Source organism: Juglans microcarpa x Juglans regia, chromosome 1S (genome assembly GCF_004785595.1).
Source record: "Juglans microcarpa x Juglans regia isolate MS1-56 chromosome 1S, Jm3101_v1.0, whole genome shotgun sequence".
Classification (NCBI taxonomy): Eukaryota; Viridiplantae; Streptophyta; class Magnoliopsida; order Fagales; family Juglandaceae; genus Juglans; species Juglans microcarpa x Juglans regia.
The window spans coordinates 13209074-13226670 of NC_054595.1; the positions used below are offsets into that span (position 1 = coordinate 13209074).

The 17597-nt window shown below is 36.9% G+C and overlaps 1 long non-coding RNA gene across 1 annotated transcript; it reads left to right on the forward strand.

The window, feature by feature from the left end:
* The first annotated feature begins 921 nt into the window (after nt 1-921).
* LOC121247044 lies at nt 922-16898 on the forward strand. The gene is made up of 4 exons (XR_005937209.1): nt 922-1047; nt 4098-4103; nt 12771-12778; nt 16888-16898. It is a non-coding gene; the product is annotated as an uncharacterized LOC121247044 (long non-coding RNA).
* The last annotated feature ends 699 nt before the right edge of the window (nt 16899-17597 follow it).

Sequence of the window (17597 nt, forward strand, 5' to 3'; positions counted from 1 at the left end):
TGCATGGAGTTTCTATAAGGATATGTGAAGAGACATTTGGATTGAAGGACAAGAATCCCCTTAGAAATTCGGCCAGCACACTCCCAAACACTATGTTCCTTTGCCACTTGTCACCTAGGCTAAATTGGACTAATAGAACATGAAAGGTCACCTTGGGAAGGAGTATTGGAAGATGAAACATCATCTTGGGAAAGGAAGAAAGAGGTGGACGGCTAAGCCATGGCATATGTCTTTTGCCACTTGTCATCCATGCAAAAGATTACTTGCTTGGGAAAAGGAAGAGTCACATGATGTTTTACCATGTTACCTTTAGAAGAAACACTCAATTATTTGATGGAAGGAAGGGCGTAAAGGGGAGAGAAGAAGAATTTGGCCAAGGGAAGAGAGCCTACATGCCAACCCAAAAGAAAATGCACCTTCCCAATGCAATCCATCTAGGGAATTCCAAGAGGTGGTTTCGTCCAGAGTGAAAAGAGGAAGGAAATCTTTGCCACTTGTCTTACATGCATTGGTTTTCTATCACCAATGAGGGAATGAGGAGTTTTCCATAAAAGGGGAGGAAGACCACATGCCCAAAGGCTTCTTCTTTTGCAAAATTCGAAATTTTCATGCTCTTACCCTCTCCATACAACTCTTTCATATTTTCTTGAAGAATATCTCACTTATACTTTCTCCTCGACCAAACAAGAAGATTTTCTTATCTCAATAGGAGATTTCGGCACACTAATTCTAGTCAAGGTAAGATTCGGTTTTTCCTTCTAAGCTTCACACGCACATCATTTGCTTAACTAGAAAATGGGATTCAAATCTCATTTGGTCAATGTGGAAGATAGAACACCCACTTTTCTTGTGATTTCTTGAAGATTGTTTAATGTTCTTAAGAAACCTTAGAAGCCGAATAGAGAGAAGAGTTTATCCTCCATTTTTTTGGCCACTACTCTTCTACTTCATTTTTACTTACTTATTTTTTTGATTATTTTTCCCTCTCTTTTCTTTTTTTATTTCTTTTTTTATTCCCTTCCATCATTCCTTAAGTCCATATCTTTGGTTATTTTAGGGTTTGCTTTACTTTAAGAATGAATTGAAGAAGTTTTTACCCCAAAAACCCTAGAAGCCGAATAGATATAGACAAGTTTTGCTCTAGAAATCTACACATACACTCAAGAACATGAGGTGAGGTTTTTAGTTGTTTTTCTAATGAGGAATGTTCGGATTTACAGCTTGCTAATATTGTTATACGTGGATTTTTTGTAAATATACACTCAACCTACTATTGGTTAACACTTGTATATGATTATGTAAATCTTTTCATTACCACGTTTGTCTTGGTTGCTATTTCTTGATTGTTTGTTGATTATGTTACTATGATCTTATATCAACCTATGGAAGGAATTATATGCTTTGAAATTGTGATGAATATGCCATGAAATCCTTGTATATGTTTCGGTTTTCATATGTTTAGGAATGACAGAAAATCTATCATGATGTTTAGGCCATACCATGTCTTGAATGATTCGGATCTTGGTCAAATGTTACGGTTTCATGCTTTGTTTTACTAAACTATGATTTCTATGTTATTTGCTTGAAGTTTGGAACATGTTTATGTGATGAATTTTCATGTTTTTGTGCCCATGAGTTTCGGCCTAAGCAATATTTTATGGTTCTATGCACATGTTTTTATATCTATCATGGTTTATGTGATCATGCTATGAAATGAATATGTTATGCTTGGTTGTTACATGCACGGCATCTCATATGTCATATGTCATGCATAAGTAAGCATGTTTAAGTCTCATGTCACATGGATTTGGGGATGAAATGTTTTCAAAAAATGTCTTTTCAAGACGTATTTTCAGAAAGTTTCTTTCAAAGAAAAGAGTCTAAAAGTTTTATCACGATCCCAAGTGCTAGGGCAGGGGAATGTCCTAGTGGAACTCCTCTGTCCACTCTAGGGTGTATAAGAATGGAGTGGTAACCCTTGGATTGACGAAGAATAGTCGAGGAGCATCGATTGGATTCTTTTTAAAGAATGTCGGAGCAAGGAAGCACCTAATGCTAGTAGGTGCATAAGGCATGTAATTCGACGAAGTAAGGTCCAGTTATTATGATTCTCTGTGCATCTCGAATTGTAGGGATGGTGGTAAAGTCTCGCCTTCAATTCCCACCTACAGATCGTTAATGGTATGATGACTAGCAGGAACATGCGGTGGCGGTGCAAGGAGGGGAGTCGTGTTGTATCCTCCCTCTGAACAAGTATAAGAGCTCATATGATAAGAATCACTCGATGAAAATCTTGTGATATGTTCTGAGAAGGCAAGTTCTGAATAAAATCACGTGAATAAGAAAAAGTTAAGAAGTTTCTCTAAAAAGTTCAAGTCTCTGTTACAAGTCTTTTGCAAATGGTTAAGTGCACCAGTTAAGTTCTAGTTAAGGCATAAATCAAGTACATGTCCATGCACGCACATCATGATATACTTTTTGTATGTTTGTATTAATTGTGGTATGTTATGTGATTACTTGTTGAGATTTCTCAAAATCACATTGTGGTAGTTTCCACTACTATTCCCTAACCGGAATGGTAGAAGTTGTAACAGGTTTGGTAAGAAGCCACGATGACCAAGAGGAAGAGAATGACACCTCCTCCTCTAGAGAGGATTGTGCCTAAAATGGCCATGAAACAGCCTAAGTCCTTCATCTGGGAGCGTCTCGAGGCCATCAACCGAGAGATCACGGGAATACTAGAATTCATCGCTGAGTTCAATGCGTAACAATCGAGATAAGGATAAGGCTTTAGAGAAGTGCGTGTAGCCCGAGTCTTCTTGAAAAGTACAGGAGTTTAAATATTTTGTGGGAAAAAAAAACAAAAAAGAAGAGAAGACAACAATGTTTATGGCCATCTTTTCTAGACTTACGTTTCTTTTGTGGGAATCTCGTGTTTTGGGAACTTTAAAATAATGCTTCATGCTTTTGGGATATTTTTCCTTTAAGGCCATATGTTTATGTTTTGGGACAATGTTTTGGGTTATGACTTTAGTTTATGGTGCCATGTGCTTTGTATTTGCTTATTGCATTGCATAGTTATCCGACTTTATAATTTTTTTGCTACATCATTTTTGCATTTTGTTAGCGCACTTAGGTGCATAGCATTTTATCTGTCATGTACGAGGGGTGTGTAGCCTTACGTTACATGTCCCGGCATCTCAGTCACCGTCCAATCTCAGTCACCGTCCCATAACAATATGAGCTGAAAATTGTTATGGATTTATTTTGTTATGATTTAAATGCAAGGATGAACCCTAGAATTTTAATTTTGGGGCTTTTCAATTTTCAGCTCATATTGCATTAATTATTTTCTAATCTAGCTTAGTTCTTAGTTTAATTTTGTTAATCTTTTAGTTCCATTGCATATTAGGTTAATTAGGACTTAATTAATTTTGGTTTTATTAATCAATTTTCTGATTAATTGAGATTGTTTAGCTTAGTTGATTCCTTGATTGTTAATTTCAATTTGTTAGTCTCTTACATTTCATTTTGACACTCAAAAAAATATAAAAATATGACTCTAGTTCATGACAAGTGCTCTTTTCATTCCCGCTGCACTCTTCCATTCGTTGCACATATCACCATTTTTATTTTCTCTTTGTCAATATTTTCACCATTTTAAACGAGTTTGATTTTAACTAACTTTCCCTGAGGAGACGATCTAGGAATTTATTCCTAAATATTATGCGACATCCTCCTGCACTTGGGACAACCTTTGTGTTGCTCATTTTTTAGTGAGTCACAAGGCTTGTGGAGGAAGTTTCCCCCTACCATCATAGTCCAATCACTGCCTAAAGCAGCCCCATATAGTGCATGATGGGAAAGCCAAGGACCACCTCACCACCACCCTCCACAAGGAAGCTTCCTTGGCTGAACACCATGCCCACTGTTTTACCCATGGTTCTGGCTGACACCCCCATCACTCTAAGTGTCATTCACACCCCACATATTACCCTCCAGTTGTGTAATAGGGGTCCATACATGGATAGGTCATACTGGGCAATAAACTAGATAGTGTGTGATATCTTGATGATTTTAACCTAGTTATTGGCAAGATCTTGGTCTGATTTTTTTTATGGAGTATAGTTAACATGATAATATATAAGTTTGATGAAGATTCATTGCATGTTATAAGCTTTTGTTAAAAATTTTACTTAGACCCAAAAAGTTAAAAACTAGAAGGTTGAAAACAGATTCTGTTTTGACTTAGTTGAATCTTTTGTTGTGAAAGCATGCTCCAATGGCTTTAATATTTTTATATGATGTTTCTAAGACTTTATTTACATGTTAGGATGTTAGGTTAAGGATTTTTGGTAGTGGTTTTAAAGATATAATTTTTAATGCATGAAGGAGTTTGGTTAGGTCATGCATTTGAGGTTTTGGGGTAGAATTATGTTTTTAACCATATGATCTTGTTGATTTGTTATTTATTTCATAAAATATTTTAGATCAAATGGTTTGATCAAAACCAAACCATATAGGAATCAGTTTTGGTTAAAGTGTTAAGGCCGAATGTCTTATGATGGATTTTTGTATTTTTGTGGTTTTGGCTTGAAGATTGAAAGCATGATAGTTCTTAGGAGTGTATTATGAATGTGTTGGAAGTATGTTCTTGGAATTTTGGAGTTCTTTGAGTTGTTTTGAAAAGAGATAAAACCTTTAACATTAAGGGTTGTGCTTAAGGTTAAATACTTGAGGTTTTGTGTTGAAGGTCTTTGTAGGTCTTAGTTGTTTTAGTATGTTATTTAAGCATAGGATATGATTTTGTACCTTGGATGTTTCGGTTTCAAGCATCAGAATTGAGATTTGATAGAATTGTAACAAAAATCAAGAAGTTTGGCCTATACATGTTTCAACCAAAGCATGTTTGACCTAGTTGTAATGTGTTTTAAATTTTTTTTAATTAGATATTTGGATTTAGGACAAAGTTTACATGAGAAATGTAAATTTTGGTGAGTTTTGGAGTTAGGATGTAAAATCCTCAAGTTAGGGGTAAAATAATCATTTGCTCACATATAGAGGGGTAAAATAGTCATTTTACTCTAAGTCAGCATTTTTATGTTTCTAGACTGTTAGTGAGGAGTTTCTAACATTTAGAAATCTCTCCTTATAGTTTCTCGTATTTCAAGTTTTTAATTCTTCACGCAACGATCACTGTAACTGTCAGGATTTTGTTTACATGTGTTGGTAAGAGAATAGTTGTTCATGTTCTTATGTTCTTATGTTCTTATATACGGCATGTCATGATATGTTTATCTGTTACACATTATGTCATGTCATGAAAAGTTTATCTGTTACACATTATACCATGTCACAAGATGTTCATCTGTTACCTGTTATATCATGTCATGAAATGTTATCTGTTATACATTACGTCATGTCACGAAATGTCTATCTGTTTCATGTTATGCCATGTGATATGAACCTGTAGGAATGTAATCCCTTAAACCCATAATCAAATTGAAAACTCTCCAAAAAAGCCAAATCAAGTCAATAGATGGAGAATCTAGACCCGATGAGAACTCGTTTCAAGAACCTAGATTATATTAAAATCTAGACCCGTTGAAGAACTCGTCTCAAGAACCCAGATTAAAAGGAGGAACGTCACAAAAGTTGTGATTTACCTTTGATAAGTTCAAAAGTTCAATCAAGAACAAGAGGAGTAAACTCAACTCACAAATAAAATTCAATATTGTCTAAAAACTTCAAATGAGGCTACAAAGAGTATTTAAACCAAACCTAATTAAAACCCTAACCAAAATAAAGCCCCTTTTACCCAAAATGCCCCTGGATGAACATTGTCGCGGCTACAGTAACACTATAGTAACTTCTTGAAACCCTAGTTCCTAAAAAGTAACTTTCCAAATAAGTCATTGGCCACAATACAAGGCCTTTCCAAAATCCTAATTCAAAAGAAATATGACATATGCGGGCCAAGCATTCTCAAACTCACTTATTCTAAATTAATAAAATAAATCCTTTAACAAATTGAAAGTCTTCAATAACAATAGGCCCAAACAAACTCTAAGTCATGTCTTCCACAGCTTGTATCAAGTGGATCAAAACTGGTTCTCCTTCTTTCAAGCCCATCTTGAGTATTGGGCTCTTGCTAGCTTCATCGCAAGTGGATTGCACCAATCCTTGTATTACTACCTTGATCTTCTTGGCCCTTGATCTTATAATTGGGCCATCTGGAACTTACAAAGGATCTTTAATAGTAGGCCCACCTTGGTTCCCATCATTCCTCCTCTCCTCAAAAGGATTCGACCTCGAATCTTCACCTACATCAAAAGGAGAAAGATCGGAAACATTGAAAGTAGCAGAAACATTATACTCACCTGGAAGATCCACTTTACATGCATTGTCATTCATTTTCTCAAGAATTTGGAAAGGTCCATCTCCTCAAGGATGCAACTTAGTCCTTCTATGGGCTGGGAATCTTTCTTTGCACATGTGAACCCAAACTCAATCTCCTGGTTCAAAGATGAACGCCTTCGCCCTTTATTGGCTTGGGAAGTAACCCTTTCATTCTTTTGGGCAATTTGAAGCCGTACCCTCTCATGAAGTGACTTCACCAACTCCGCCTTCTTTTGTCCATCCAAGCTACTCCTGCCATCAACAAGTAAAGGCATCTGATCCAAAGGTGAAAGTGGATTAAATCCATAAACAATTTCAAAAGGAGAGTATTAAGTAATAGTATGCATGGTCCTATTATATGCAAACTCTATAAATGGCAAAAAATCCTCCCAAGTTTTTAAATTCTTATGAACAACAGTGCATAAAAGCTGAGTTAAAGTCCTATTAACTACTTCAGTCTGACCATCAGTCTGCGGATGACAAGTAGTGGAAAATAAGAGCTTAGTACCCAATTTCTCCCACAACACCTTCCAAAAGTAGCTAAGGAATTTAACATCCCTATCAGAAACAATACTCTTAGGTACACCATAGAGTCGCACTTTCTCCTTGAAAAACAAGTAAACTATATTTGTGGCATCATCTGTTTTATGGCATGGAATGAAATGTGCCATCTTACTAAATCTATCCACAACCAAAAACATAGAATCTCTACCTCTTTTTTTCCTAGGCACCCCCAAAACAAAGTCCATAGATATGTCTACCTATGGCTCACTAGGAATGGGTAAGGGTGTATACAACCCATGTGGCAAAACCTTAGATTTGGCATTTCTACATGTAATGCACCTTCCACAAATACGATTAACATCTCTCTTCATCTTAGGCCAAAAGAAATATTCATGCAAAATTTCTAAAGTTTTCTTGACACCAAAGTGTCCTATTAATCCCCCACCATGTGCCTCACGCACCAATAACTCACGCGTAGAACAACTTGGCACACAAAGTTTGCTTTCCTTAAGCAAATAACCATCATGCTTGTAAAACTTACCAAATGCCGCCTTATCACATGCCATATACACATCAGAAAAGTCAATGTTATCGGCATACATGTCTTTCACATATTCAAACCCAAGCATTTTAGCACTCATAGAAGTAAGAAGTACATACCTTCGGGATAGAGCATCAGCAACAATGTTCTCCTTACCTTGCTTGTAACGGATGACATAGGGAAAGGTCTCAATGTATTCCATCCCTCTAGCATGCCTTTTATTCAGCTTACCTTGACTCTTGAGATGCTTCAATGATTCATGATCGGTGTGGATCACAAATTCCCTTGGTCATAGGTAGTGCTCCCAAGTCTCTAATGCACGGACATGAGCATAAAGCTCTTTGTTATAAGTAGGGGTCTTCAAGGATGCCCCACTTAGCTTTTCACTGAAGAAGGCTATGGACCGCCTATCCTGCATCAAAATGGCTCCAATCTCTATTCCTAAGGCACCACATTCAATCTCAAAAGACTTGTTAAAATTATGTAATACTAACACAGGTACAGAGCACAACCTTTCTTTAATAGTAGCAAAAGCATTCTCTTGATTATCCCCCCAACGAAACCCAACATTCTTTTTAATTACCTCAGTGAATGGTGCAGAAATGGTGTTAAAGTCTTTAACAAAACACCGATAAAAGCTAGCTAAGCCATGAAAGCTTCTTACCTCAGTGATGTTTTTTGGCGTTAGCCACTCCTTGATGGTCTTGACTTTCTCTTCATCGACCTCAATACCTTTTGTACTAACAACATAACCAAGAAAAACAACTTTTTCCATGCAAAAGGCACATTTCTTGAAATTAGCATACAACTTTTCACATCTCAACACATCAAACACATATCTCAAATGCTCAATATGTTCATTTAAGTCCTTGATGTACACTAGGATATCATCAAAGTACACAATCAAAAACTTGCCTATGAATGCACGTAGGACATGGTTCATTAATCTCATGAAAGTACTGGGCACATTTGTAAGTCCAAATGGTATAACCAACCATTCATAAAGCCCATACTTAGTCTTAAAAGCAGTTTTCCATTCATCACCCTATTTCATTCTAATTTGATGATACCCACTTTTAAGATTAATTTTACTGAAAATACATAAGTCATGCAATTCATCAAGCATATCATCCAATCTAGGAATAGGAGGCAATACTTTATCGTGATATTGTTGACCGCCCTGCAATAAACGCACATCCTCCACGTCTCATCCTTCTTTGACCCTAGTAGCACTGGTACTGCATAAGGGCTCGTGCTCTCCCACACGTACCCCTTACTCATCAAATCTTCAACTTCCCTCTGAAGCTCCTTTGTCTCCTCTGGATTACTCCTATACGCTGATCGGTTTGGAATAGCAGCCCCAGTCACAAAATCAATCTGGTGCTCAATGCCTCGAATGGGTGGCAACTCATTTGGCATCTCCTCCGTGAATACATCTCCAAACTCCTGCAACAAAGAAACAACCAAACTAGGAAGAGACTGGTTAGTTTCATCAAGAGTAAGATAAGACTCATTATAAACAAGAAAAATCATAGGGCGATCTACGAAGAAAGCCCTCTTAACCTCACTCTCTCTTGCATAGAAACTCACTTTTGCCTTTCCTTTTCTCCCTGAAGACTCTCTTTCTTTTTTCTCTCATGGCTCCACTCTTTTTTCTTTACTCTCAGCCACCTCTCTACTTTCTTTTTCACTCTTTCTTTTATGCTCATTTTCACTCTCACTCTTTCTTTTTTGCTCAATCACTTTTTCACTCTCATTTTCACTCTTTCTCTTTTGATCACTCTCATTTTCACCCTTTCTCTTTTGATCACTCTCATTTTCACCCTTTCTTTTTTTAGCAACCTCACTTTTCAGTTTCAGTTGGTCCTCATAGACCTGGCTTGGAGTAAAAGGAGCAAGCTTGATTGTTTTGCCCTCCTTTTCAAAGTTGTACATGTTCTTGAACCCATCATGTGTCACCCTCCTATCATACTGCCATGGCCTCCCCAACAAAATATGGTCAACATGCATAGGCACAACATCACAAAGCACCTCATCTTGATACTTCCCAATAGAAAAAGTAACTAACACTTGTCTATCCACCCTAACCTCCCCACAATCATTCAACCACTGCAATTTGTATGGTCTAGAGTGTTTTAAGGTTGGTAAATTCAATTTCTCAACCAAAGTAGTGCTAGCCACATTAGTACAACTCCCCCCATCAATGATCATACTACATACCTTATTATTGACATGGTATCTAGTATGGAGAATGTTCTCTCTTTGTTGCTCTGCATCATCCACCTTAATGTGTGCATTGATTGCACGCCTGGCAACAAGAGACTTACCTGTCATGGGGTATACCACTCCATCATCATCACTAGCATCAACCAACTCGGGCACCTCATCACTATCATCCTCACTCTTACTCATCACCTCCCCATTGTCATGCATAATCATCACCCTCATGTTTGGACATTGAGAAGCGATGTGCCCTAAACCCAAACATTTAAAACATTTAATATCTATATTCCATGAAGGTTGGGGATTCTACCTTGGGTTTGTTGCTAGTTCCCTAATCTTTTCCTTTAGGTGGTTCGGTCTTTCTCTTTGCTTCAGCTAGCTGGATCATTCCTATCCCCTTTTCTCTTTAATTGCCTCTCTCCACCTTCATAGCCATGTGCACCATGTCCTCTATCTCCACATAATACTGCAATTCAATTACATTGGCTAAGTTCCTATTCAAACCACTCAAAAATCTAGCCATGGTGGCCTCCCGGTCCTCCTCTACATTAGCCCGAATCATCGCCACCTCCATCTCCTTATGGTAATCCTCCACACTCTTAGACCCCTATGTAAGATTTTGTAATTTCTGGTAAAGGTCTCTATAGTAATGGCTAGGTACAAATCTCAGCCTCATGAAAGCTTTCAACTCTCCCCATGTCTCTACAGGCCTCTCATAATTCCTCCTCCTATTGGCCACTAATTGATCCCACCAAATAATAGCATAATCAGTGAACTCAATTACCACCAACTTCACTTTCTTCTCCTCAGAGTAATTATGGCAATCAAACACCAACTCTATTTTTTTCTCTCACTCTAGATAAACCTCAGGGTCAGTTCTACCTTGGAAAGATGGTATTTTCATTTTGATGCTACCAAGGTCTCTACCTACACCATCATGAACCCTTAGATTCCCCTCAAGTCCTCTTTCACACTTAACTCTTCTATTTCTACCCGACCCAACTTCAAATGCTAAGTCTTCCTCATCCTCACTATCTCTTTCATTCTCATACTCATTTTCAACTCTATGCTCACGTCGCCTCCTATCTCTCCCTCACTTCACCCAACAGAAAGTTCAACCGCTCAAACTGTTGTTGCATGGCTTGCAACACAAAGGATGAGTTATCTGCTCTCCCCTTGGTGATGAGCTATTCCGGTGAGACATTATAAGGTGCCGCACAAAAGAATGTTAATGGTAAAAAAGAAAACCTCATACACTCCCTTACGTGTTTACACTCAAATAATGGCACTCAAAAAGAAAACCTCACACACTCCCTTACATGTTTACACTCAAATAATGGCACTCCACTCATGTTTCACTCTGAATTGGCTTTTTATTCGATAATAATCTCACACTCTCTTGCCTTTTACCTCAAGAGTTTTCCCACTCAAGTTCTTTAAGAACTAATTGAACTCAACCAAGACAATCCAACCTTGTTTTATCCCAACTAGTAATTAGGTCCAAGAAACAAGAACAAGAAAAACACAAAAGGGATTAAAAAACGACACGTGAACCAAGGAAATTATACGAATGAAACAGTAACTATAAGACTAGATACCAACTAGAATAATAATGTATGCAGCCCCTTTGATGATATAAGGTTGAAGAAAAAATTTCGAATTTTTTTTTTTTTTGACAATTTCTTTTTCTTTTCCTTTTCTTGTCTTTTCACCAACTGATTTGATCACAATCAATAATAAGCAATTGAGAAAACCCTAACAATAACTCAAAAACCCTAGGACAAGTGATATATGGCAGCCCCTAGAATAAGAGATTTTAGCCAACACAAACCCTAGAACAATGAAAATTAGCAACCCTAACAATAGTGAAGAAATTTGGCAGCCACCTCTATTTTTTTTTTTTTTTTTTTTGTAATCAATCCTAGAACAATAAAGACCTAGAATTAAATATGCAAGAAATAAAAGATAGAATCAGACCTGATTGGAAACCTTGCTCTGAATACCAAATGATATGACCCCGTAGGAATGTAATCCCTTGAACCCACAATCAATTTGAAAACTCCCTAAGAAAGCCAAAATCAAGTCAATGGATGGAGAATCTAGACCCGATGAGAACTCATTTCAAGAACCTAGATTATATTAAAATCTAGACTCGTTGAAGAACTCGTCTCAAGAACCCAGATTACAAGGAGGAACGCCACAAAGGTTGTCATTTACCTTTGATAAATTCAAAAGTTCAATCAAGAACAAGAGAAATAAACTCAACTCACAAATAAAATTCAATATTGTCTAAAAACTTCAAATGACGCTATAAAGAGTATTTAAACCAAACCTAATTAAAACCCTAACAAAAATAAAGCCCCTTTTACCCAAAATGCCCCTGGATGAACAATGTCACTACTACAGTAATGCTACAGTAACCTCTTGAAACCCTAGTTCCTATAAATAACTTTCCAAATAAGCCCTTGGCCAAAAATACAAGGCCTTCCCGAAGACCCTTGTTCATAAGAAATAAGACATGTGGGCCAAGCATCTTCAAGCCCACTTATTCTAAAGTAATAAAATAAATCCTTTAACCAAATTGCAAGCCTCCAATAACAATAGGCCCTATCTCTAAGCCATGTCTTCCACAGCTTGAATCAAGTGGATCAAAACTGGTTCTCCTTCTTTCAAGCCCATCTTGAGTGTTGGGCTCTTGCTAGCTTCATCGCAAGTGGATTGCACCAATCCTTGCATTGCTTCCTTGATCTTCTTTTCCCTTGATCTTGTAATTGGGCCATCTAAACCTTGCAAAGGATCTTTAATAGTAGGCCCACCTTGGTTCCCATCACCATGGCATTCATCTTACATACATGTCACGCTATGTTACGTTAGGTCATATATCCTTTCATTTCATGTCACATCATGTCTTGAGTACAGAGTGTCTCCAAAACAATATCTTCATGTCAGTCAAAGTCAATTTCAAGTTTCAATTTCATGTCATGGTATTTCACGTTCAGTTCAAGTTCATGTTATCCGTTAATTTGTACTACAGTCAAGGAGTATATGATCTGCTTGTTACTGCGTCAAGGCATACGTGTTGTCGGGTACTACAGTGAAGAAGTAGAATCTGTCGTAATACAAAAAGGATACTCATGGTGAAGACGTGGGAGCTACCTGAGTACTCTCATTTCTTTACTAGAATGCATAATTTTAGTTACATGAGCTGGCATTTCCATTTCATGTTCAGTATTAGCCTCATGTTCAATTCCAATTCACATTCAGTACAAGTTCAAGGTCAGTTTCAGTTCATGTTATTTTATGTTCAGTTCAAGTCATTTTATGACACATTCAGTTTCAAGTTCACATAAGTTAAGTTCATTTTATGTCAGTTCAAGTTATGTCAGCACATGTCATGTTGTCTATCATGTCAAGTCAAGCTTACTCATGCTCACATTTTGCATTAATGCTTTTACTGTCAGCATGCATATTTAAACTATCAATTTAAGTTATTTTTTAACTTGCTGAGATTTGTAATCAAATCTTACTTGGTAGTCCCAACTACCATTCCCTCTGAAATGGTAGATGGTATGTCAGAATCTGGGGAACCCACGCATGGGAGATTGGACAAGGTCAAATAGAATGTGGAGTACAGACAAAGAGTTGATGGAGCCTATCCCCCATTTTCTGGACATCAGTTTGGATATCATAGTTGAGCTGCATGAACGGCTCCGTGAATTAGTACTATAATTTTTATTTCCAAATTATAGTTATGGAGCGCTGTCTTCAATACTCATAATGTTACAGATCTATTGGACAAGTACTATAACCTTTTGGATACTAGTTATCACATGAATTTTATGAAGCATGTTTATGTTTTGGGATATATCAATTGTGGTAGCTAGTATTGCTCAATGAAAAAAATTATCTGTTGCGAATATTGCATATTGTTAGTTGCATGCTAGGTGAATTACATCTTTATCTATCATGAATGGGGGCAAGTTACCTTGTGTTGTCCAATCCCTAGTGGAATTTGGGGGTGTCACAGGATGGTATCAGAGCAATATGTGTCTGGGTTAAACCCACATGTCCTTAGGAATTGTACTAGATAATATGATTGAAGTTTTAGTCTTTCTTTAGGCTTAAATTTGAGATATTTAGGCTTGGAGGAAGGGACATGTTGGAGTAGGTAAGCATGACAACATCAACTGCAGAATAAAGGCAAAATGGCCCAGCTGGCCAGATCATGGAATAGAAACAGAAGTCTCTAATGGAAGAAGGTAACAGTTTTGGACTACTCAGAAGAGTTGAGGTTTTAGAAATTAAAGACTCTAAGGAAAGATTCCTATTAGGATTTTAATTCTATAGGTGTGACATCCCCAACCTCCGTTTGGGATGGAACAAAACTTGGAGCGTCAGGACATGTAACACATAGTTACATACCCCCATTCATGATAGATAATATGTAATAATTCCTAGTATGCAACTAGCAGTATGCAATAGTCGCAGCGAAAAAAGGGTGACTTATAAAACTTTCATTCCAGAATGAACTAAACATCCCAATAGATTGAATTAACCAGGGATAGATACTGCCTTACTTAAAGAGGTCCACATAGTAAGGCATAAGTTCAAACAAAAAGTGGGAGATGGATTCTCCTTGTTACAAACACTGCATCAAAGCAAGTCAAATCATTTCTCTCATCCGCTCTAAGGTGTACAAAGCCATCGCTATGAACATCAATATCAAATTCAACTTCCAGTCAGGGTCGAGCTCATTCTCAACCATCTGAAGCCAAAGGTTGGAGTTCATTACCATCTTGTTTGTCATAAGCCAGTCCTGACACAACTTCTACCATTTTAGGGGAATGGTAGTGGAATTACCAGAGTGAGATTCCATGAAATCTCAGTAAATTATGCAACCCACTTGCACAGAGATAAGATATGCATGATCAATGATAAACATGTGATGCATGCTAGATATGTAGAAAACTTGTATTTGTCCCTCATCCAGATTCCTCAACATCTTTCAGAAAACTTTAAGGCATATTTTCTTACAGAGAATATTTTGCACTTCTTCTTTTCAAAAAGATAACATTTATTATTTATTAGAGACGTCATTAACAGAACATAACATTTGGTATCGTCACAGCTCCCCATTTGCATTGTGAGTACCTGCCAGTGACCATAGTACAACTCATGTTGAAACTACATTGTTTGCAGACTCAAAACCCAATGCATTGATATCATAACATTTCATCTTTATAATATATCATCATGACATATGCACCTACCAGCATTAGGTGTCATATACGACTTCTCTTCGACATTCTTTAAAAAGAATTCATTCGAAACCCGTTGACGGTTCTTTATCAACCCAAGGGTTACCACTCCATTTTTATTCACTCCAAAGTTAACAAAGGAGTTCCACTAAGATAATTCCTCATCCTAGCAAAAATGTATTTCATGACATGTGTATATGTGGCAAGTTTTCATGTGAAAATGGTATTTATATGCAATATGCTAAAAATGGACAAAATGTCATATGTCAAGTAGGCAAGTAGTCATGTACTCAATGTATCATATAACATGATGTTTCATGCTCCAAATGACAATTATAACATGAATGTTGCATTTATCAATAAATCATAAATAACTTATCAAAGTGTAAGTTAGAGGTCAGCCTGAGTTTGAAAACATCGTAGCGGTTGTAATCAAAGTTGTACTAAGTTAGGATTTGGACTACTAAGGAAGATTTTCATAATCAAAATGTTTCAAAAATGGGCATTTACAAAATACCCCTAAACTTTCAAAAATTGCCACTAAGGCTCTAATTTTTACTATTTAAAAATAAGTTTCAAATTTAACCAAACTTCATAAACCACATATTGTCCATATTCTAAAGCCATCTATGCCCTTACAATTCCAAAAATCAAAGTGGAACTTGTCCAAATACACTCAACATGTGGCATGCACTCTAAAAGATGCCTAAGTGTAATTTCAACTATTGACCCTTATGAATGCATGCATATTCAATTTCTTTAACAGAAATTAATATTATAATCCCTAATGACATGTTAAAAGCTTAATCTTGGGAACAAGTTCATCCCAACACTTAATCATAGCTAAAGACCTTAATCTCTATTAAACTAGTCCTTAAGCATGCCTGATATCTCTTAGTCTTTTTCATCAAGAGAAGTTTCAAAAACTAGAATTAAATCATGTATTTCCCTTCTTATCGTAATCATAAGGTTTTCTAAATGCTCATATTTCAAGCCTAAGTAAAATAATTCAAAACTTCATAAGTTAAGCATAAATTAATCAAAATCGTGCATGCTTGGGTGATCAACACAACATAGAATTAAAACCTATCATGGCATGCTTTCAACCTCAAATTTAAACCTTCAAGGTTTATTATAAGACATTAATAAATCACATAAAATCATACCAACTCATGCCATGGCTAAAACTTCAGTCCAACATAATTAATTCCATCAAAACTTCAAATCTAACCCGATTTTGAACTTAGCATGCTAAACCTTATTCATTTCAATCAGAATTCATTCCTATGGTGTAAATTAAAACCTAACATTTAGTTCTAATACTTATCAAGAGATTAAGCAAGAATACATACAAAAATCATGGCCTTAAAAGTTGTCAAACTCACTCACTTCAAGATCACTCTCACACCTACTCGGCTTCAACTCTCTTGCACACTAGGAGGAGAAGAGCTCTCAAAAACTCAAGAGAGAGTTTGAGAAGTGGTGTGCAGAAATGAGGGAGTCGAGGGGGCTTTTATAGGCTTCAAGAGGGGATGGGGCAGCTGCCTTGGCTAGAGGAGAGCCTTGTGTTGGTGGAGTGGGCAGCGGTTGTGATGAGTGCAACTTTCAACTTTGTGTCATCCTTATGCTAATGTGATCAGTGCCCTCCCTCATGATTTTCTTTATTTCAGGTGTTGCAAAGTGCTAAGTGGGTGCAGGAGCTGCCATGGGGTGAAAAATAAAAAAGGAAAACAAAAATGAGGCATGAGGGTTACATACCTCTCATACATGGCAGATAAGATGCAATGCACCTAAAAAATCTAGCAGTATGCAGTATAATTCGCAAAGGACAAATTCTTTTAACTACATAGGATTGGTGGTAATGTAATAATCATGGTACCGAAGTGTAAGCATCCCAAAAGTTCGAACTTCATTAAAGTGCTCCCAAAATAGATATTATTTTCAAAAGTTTTCGAAAACAAGGGACCATTTTAACACATATCTTTTACCACAAAACATTCTTAGGTTCTCAATCTCCCCATTACTATCAATCCATCTTGAGTTAAACACAGAAAGATTCCACGTGACTTCTGGGGCTCGGGTACCAGAAGTCCTAAGTCCCTTGCAATCTCCTTTGCCTCAACAGTGGTCTCACTAGCTCGCTTAAGGAAACTTGATACTTGGTCCATATTCCACCAAAATTTTGAGTTCTTTATTGGACGGTAAGCATCGTATTGAACTCGACCTCGCTAAGACTAGCTAATATTTTTCAGAGAAGCAGGGCCTTGTACTTCAAAACGTCGGTAGTAAAGTCATGACGAGCCTTCACAGTGAACTTGTCCTTTATCATTGTGCCCTCTAGGTTCATGGTTCTATAGTATCTGGGGTACCTGTAACAACTTCTACCATTCTGGGTGGGGAATGGTAGTGGAAACTACCACAGTGAGATTTTAAGAAATCTCAGTAAGTAAACAAGCAACATACGACAGATATCACATAGACCTTAAAACATATTTTCATCTTTTAATCTCTTAACTAGTTCATATTGTTTGAGTTTGGGTTCTTGTTCTTGTCATAACATATGCATGCCATATCTTGATCGTATCATATCATTTCATGTCATTTTGTATCATATCATATCAAATCACATCATAGAGCTCAAACTCTTATAACACATGGTTGCACACATCATA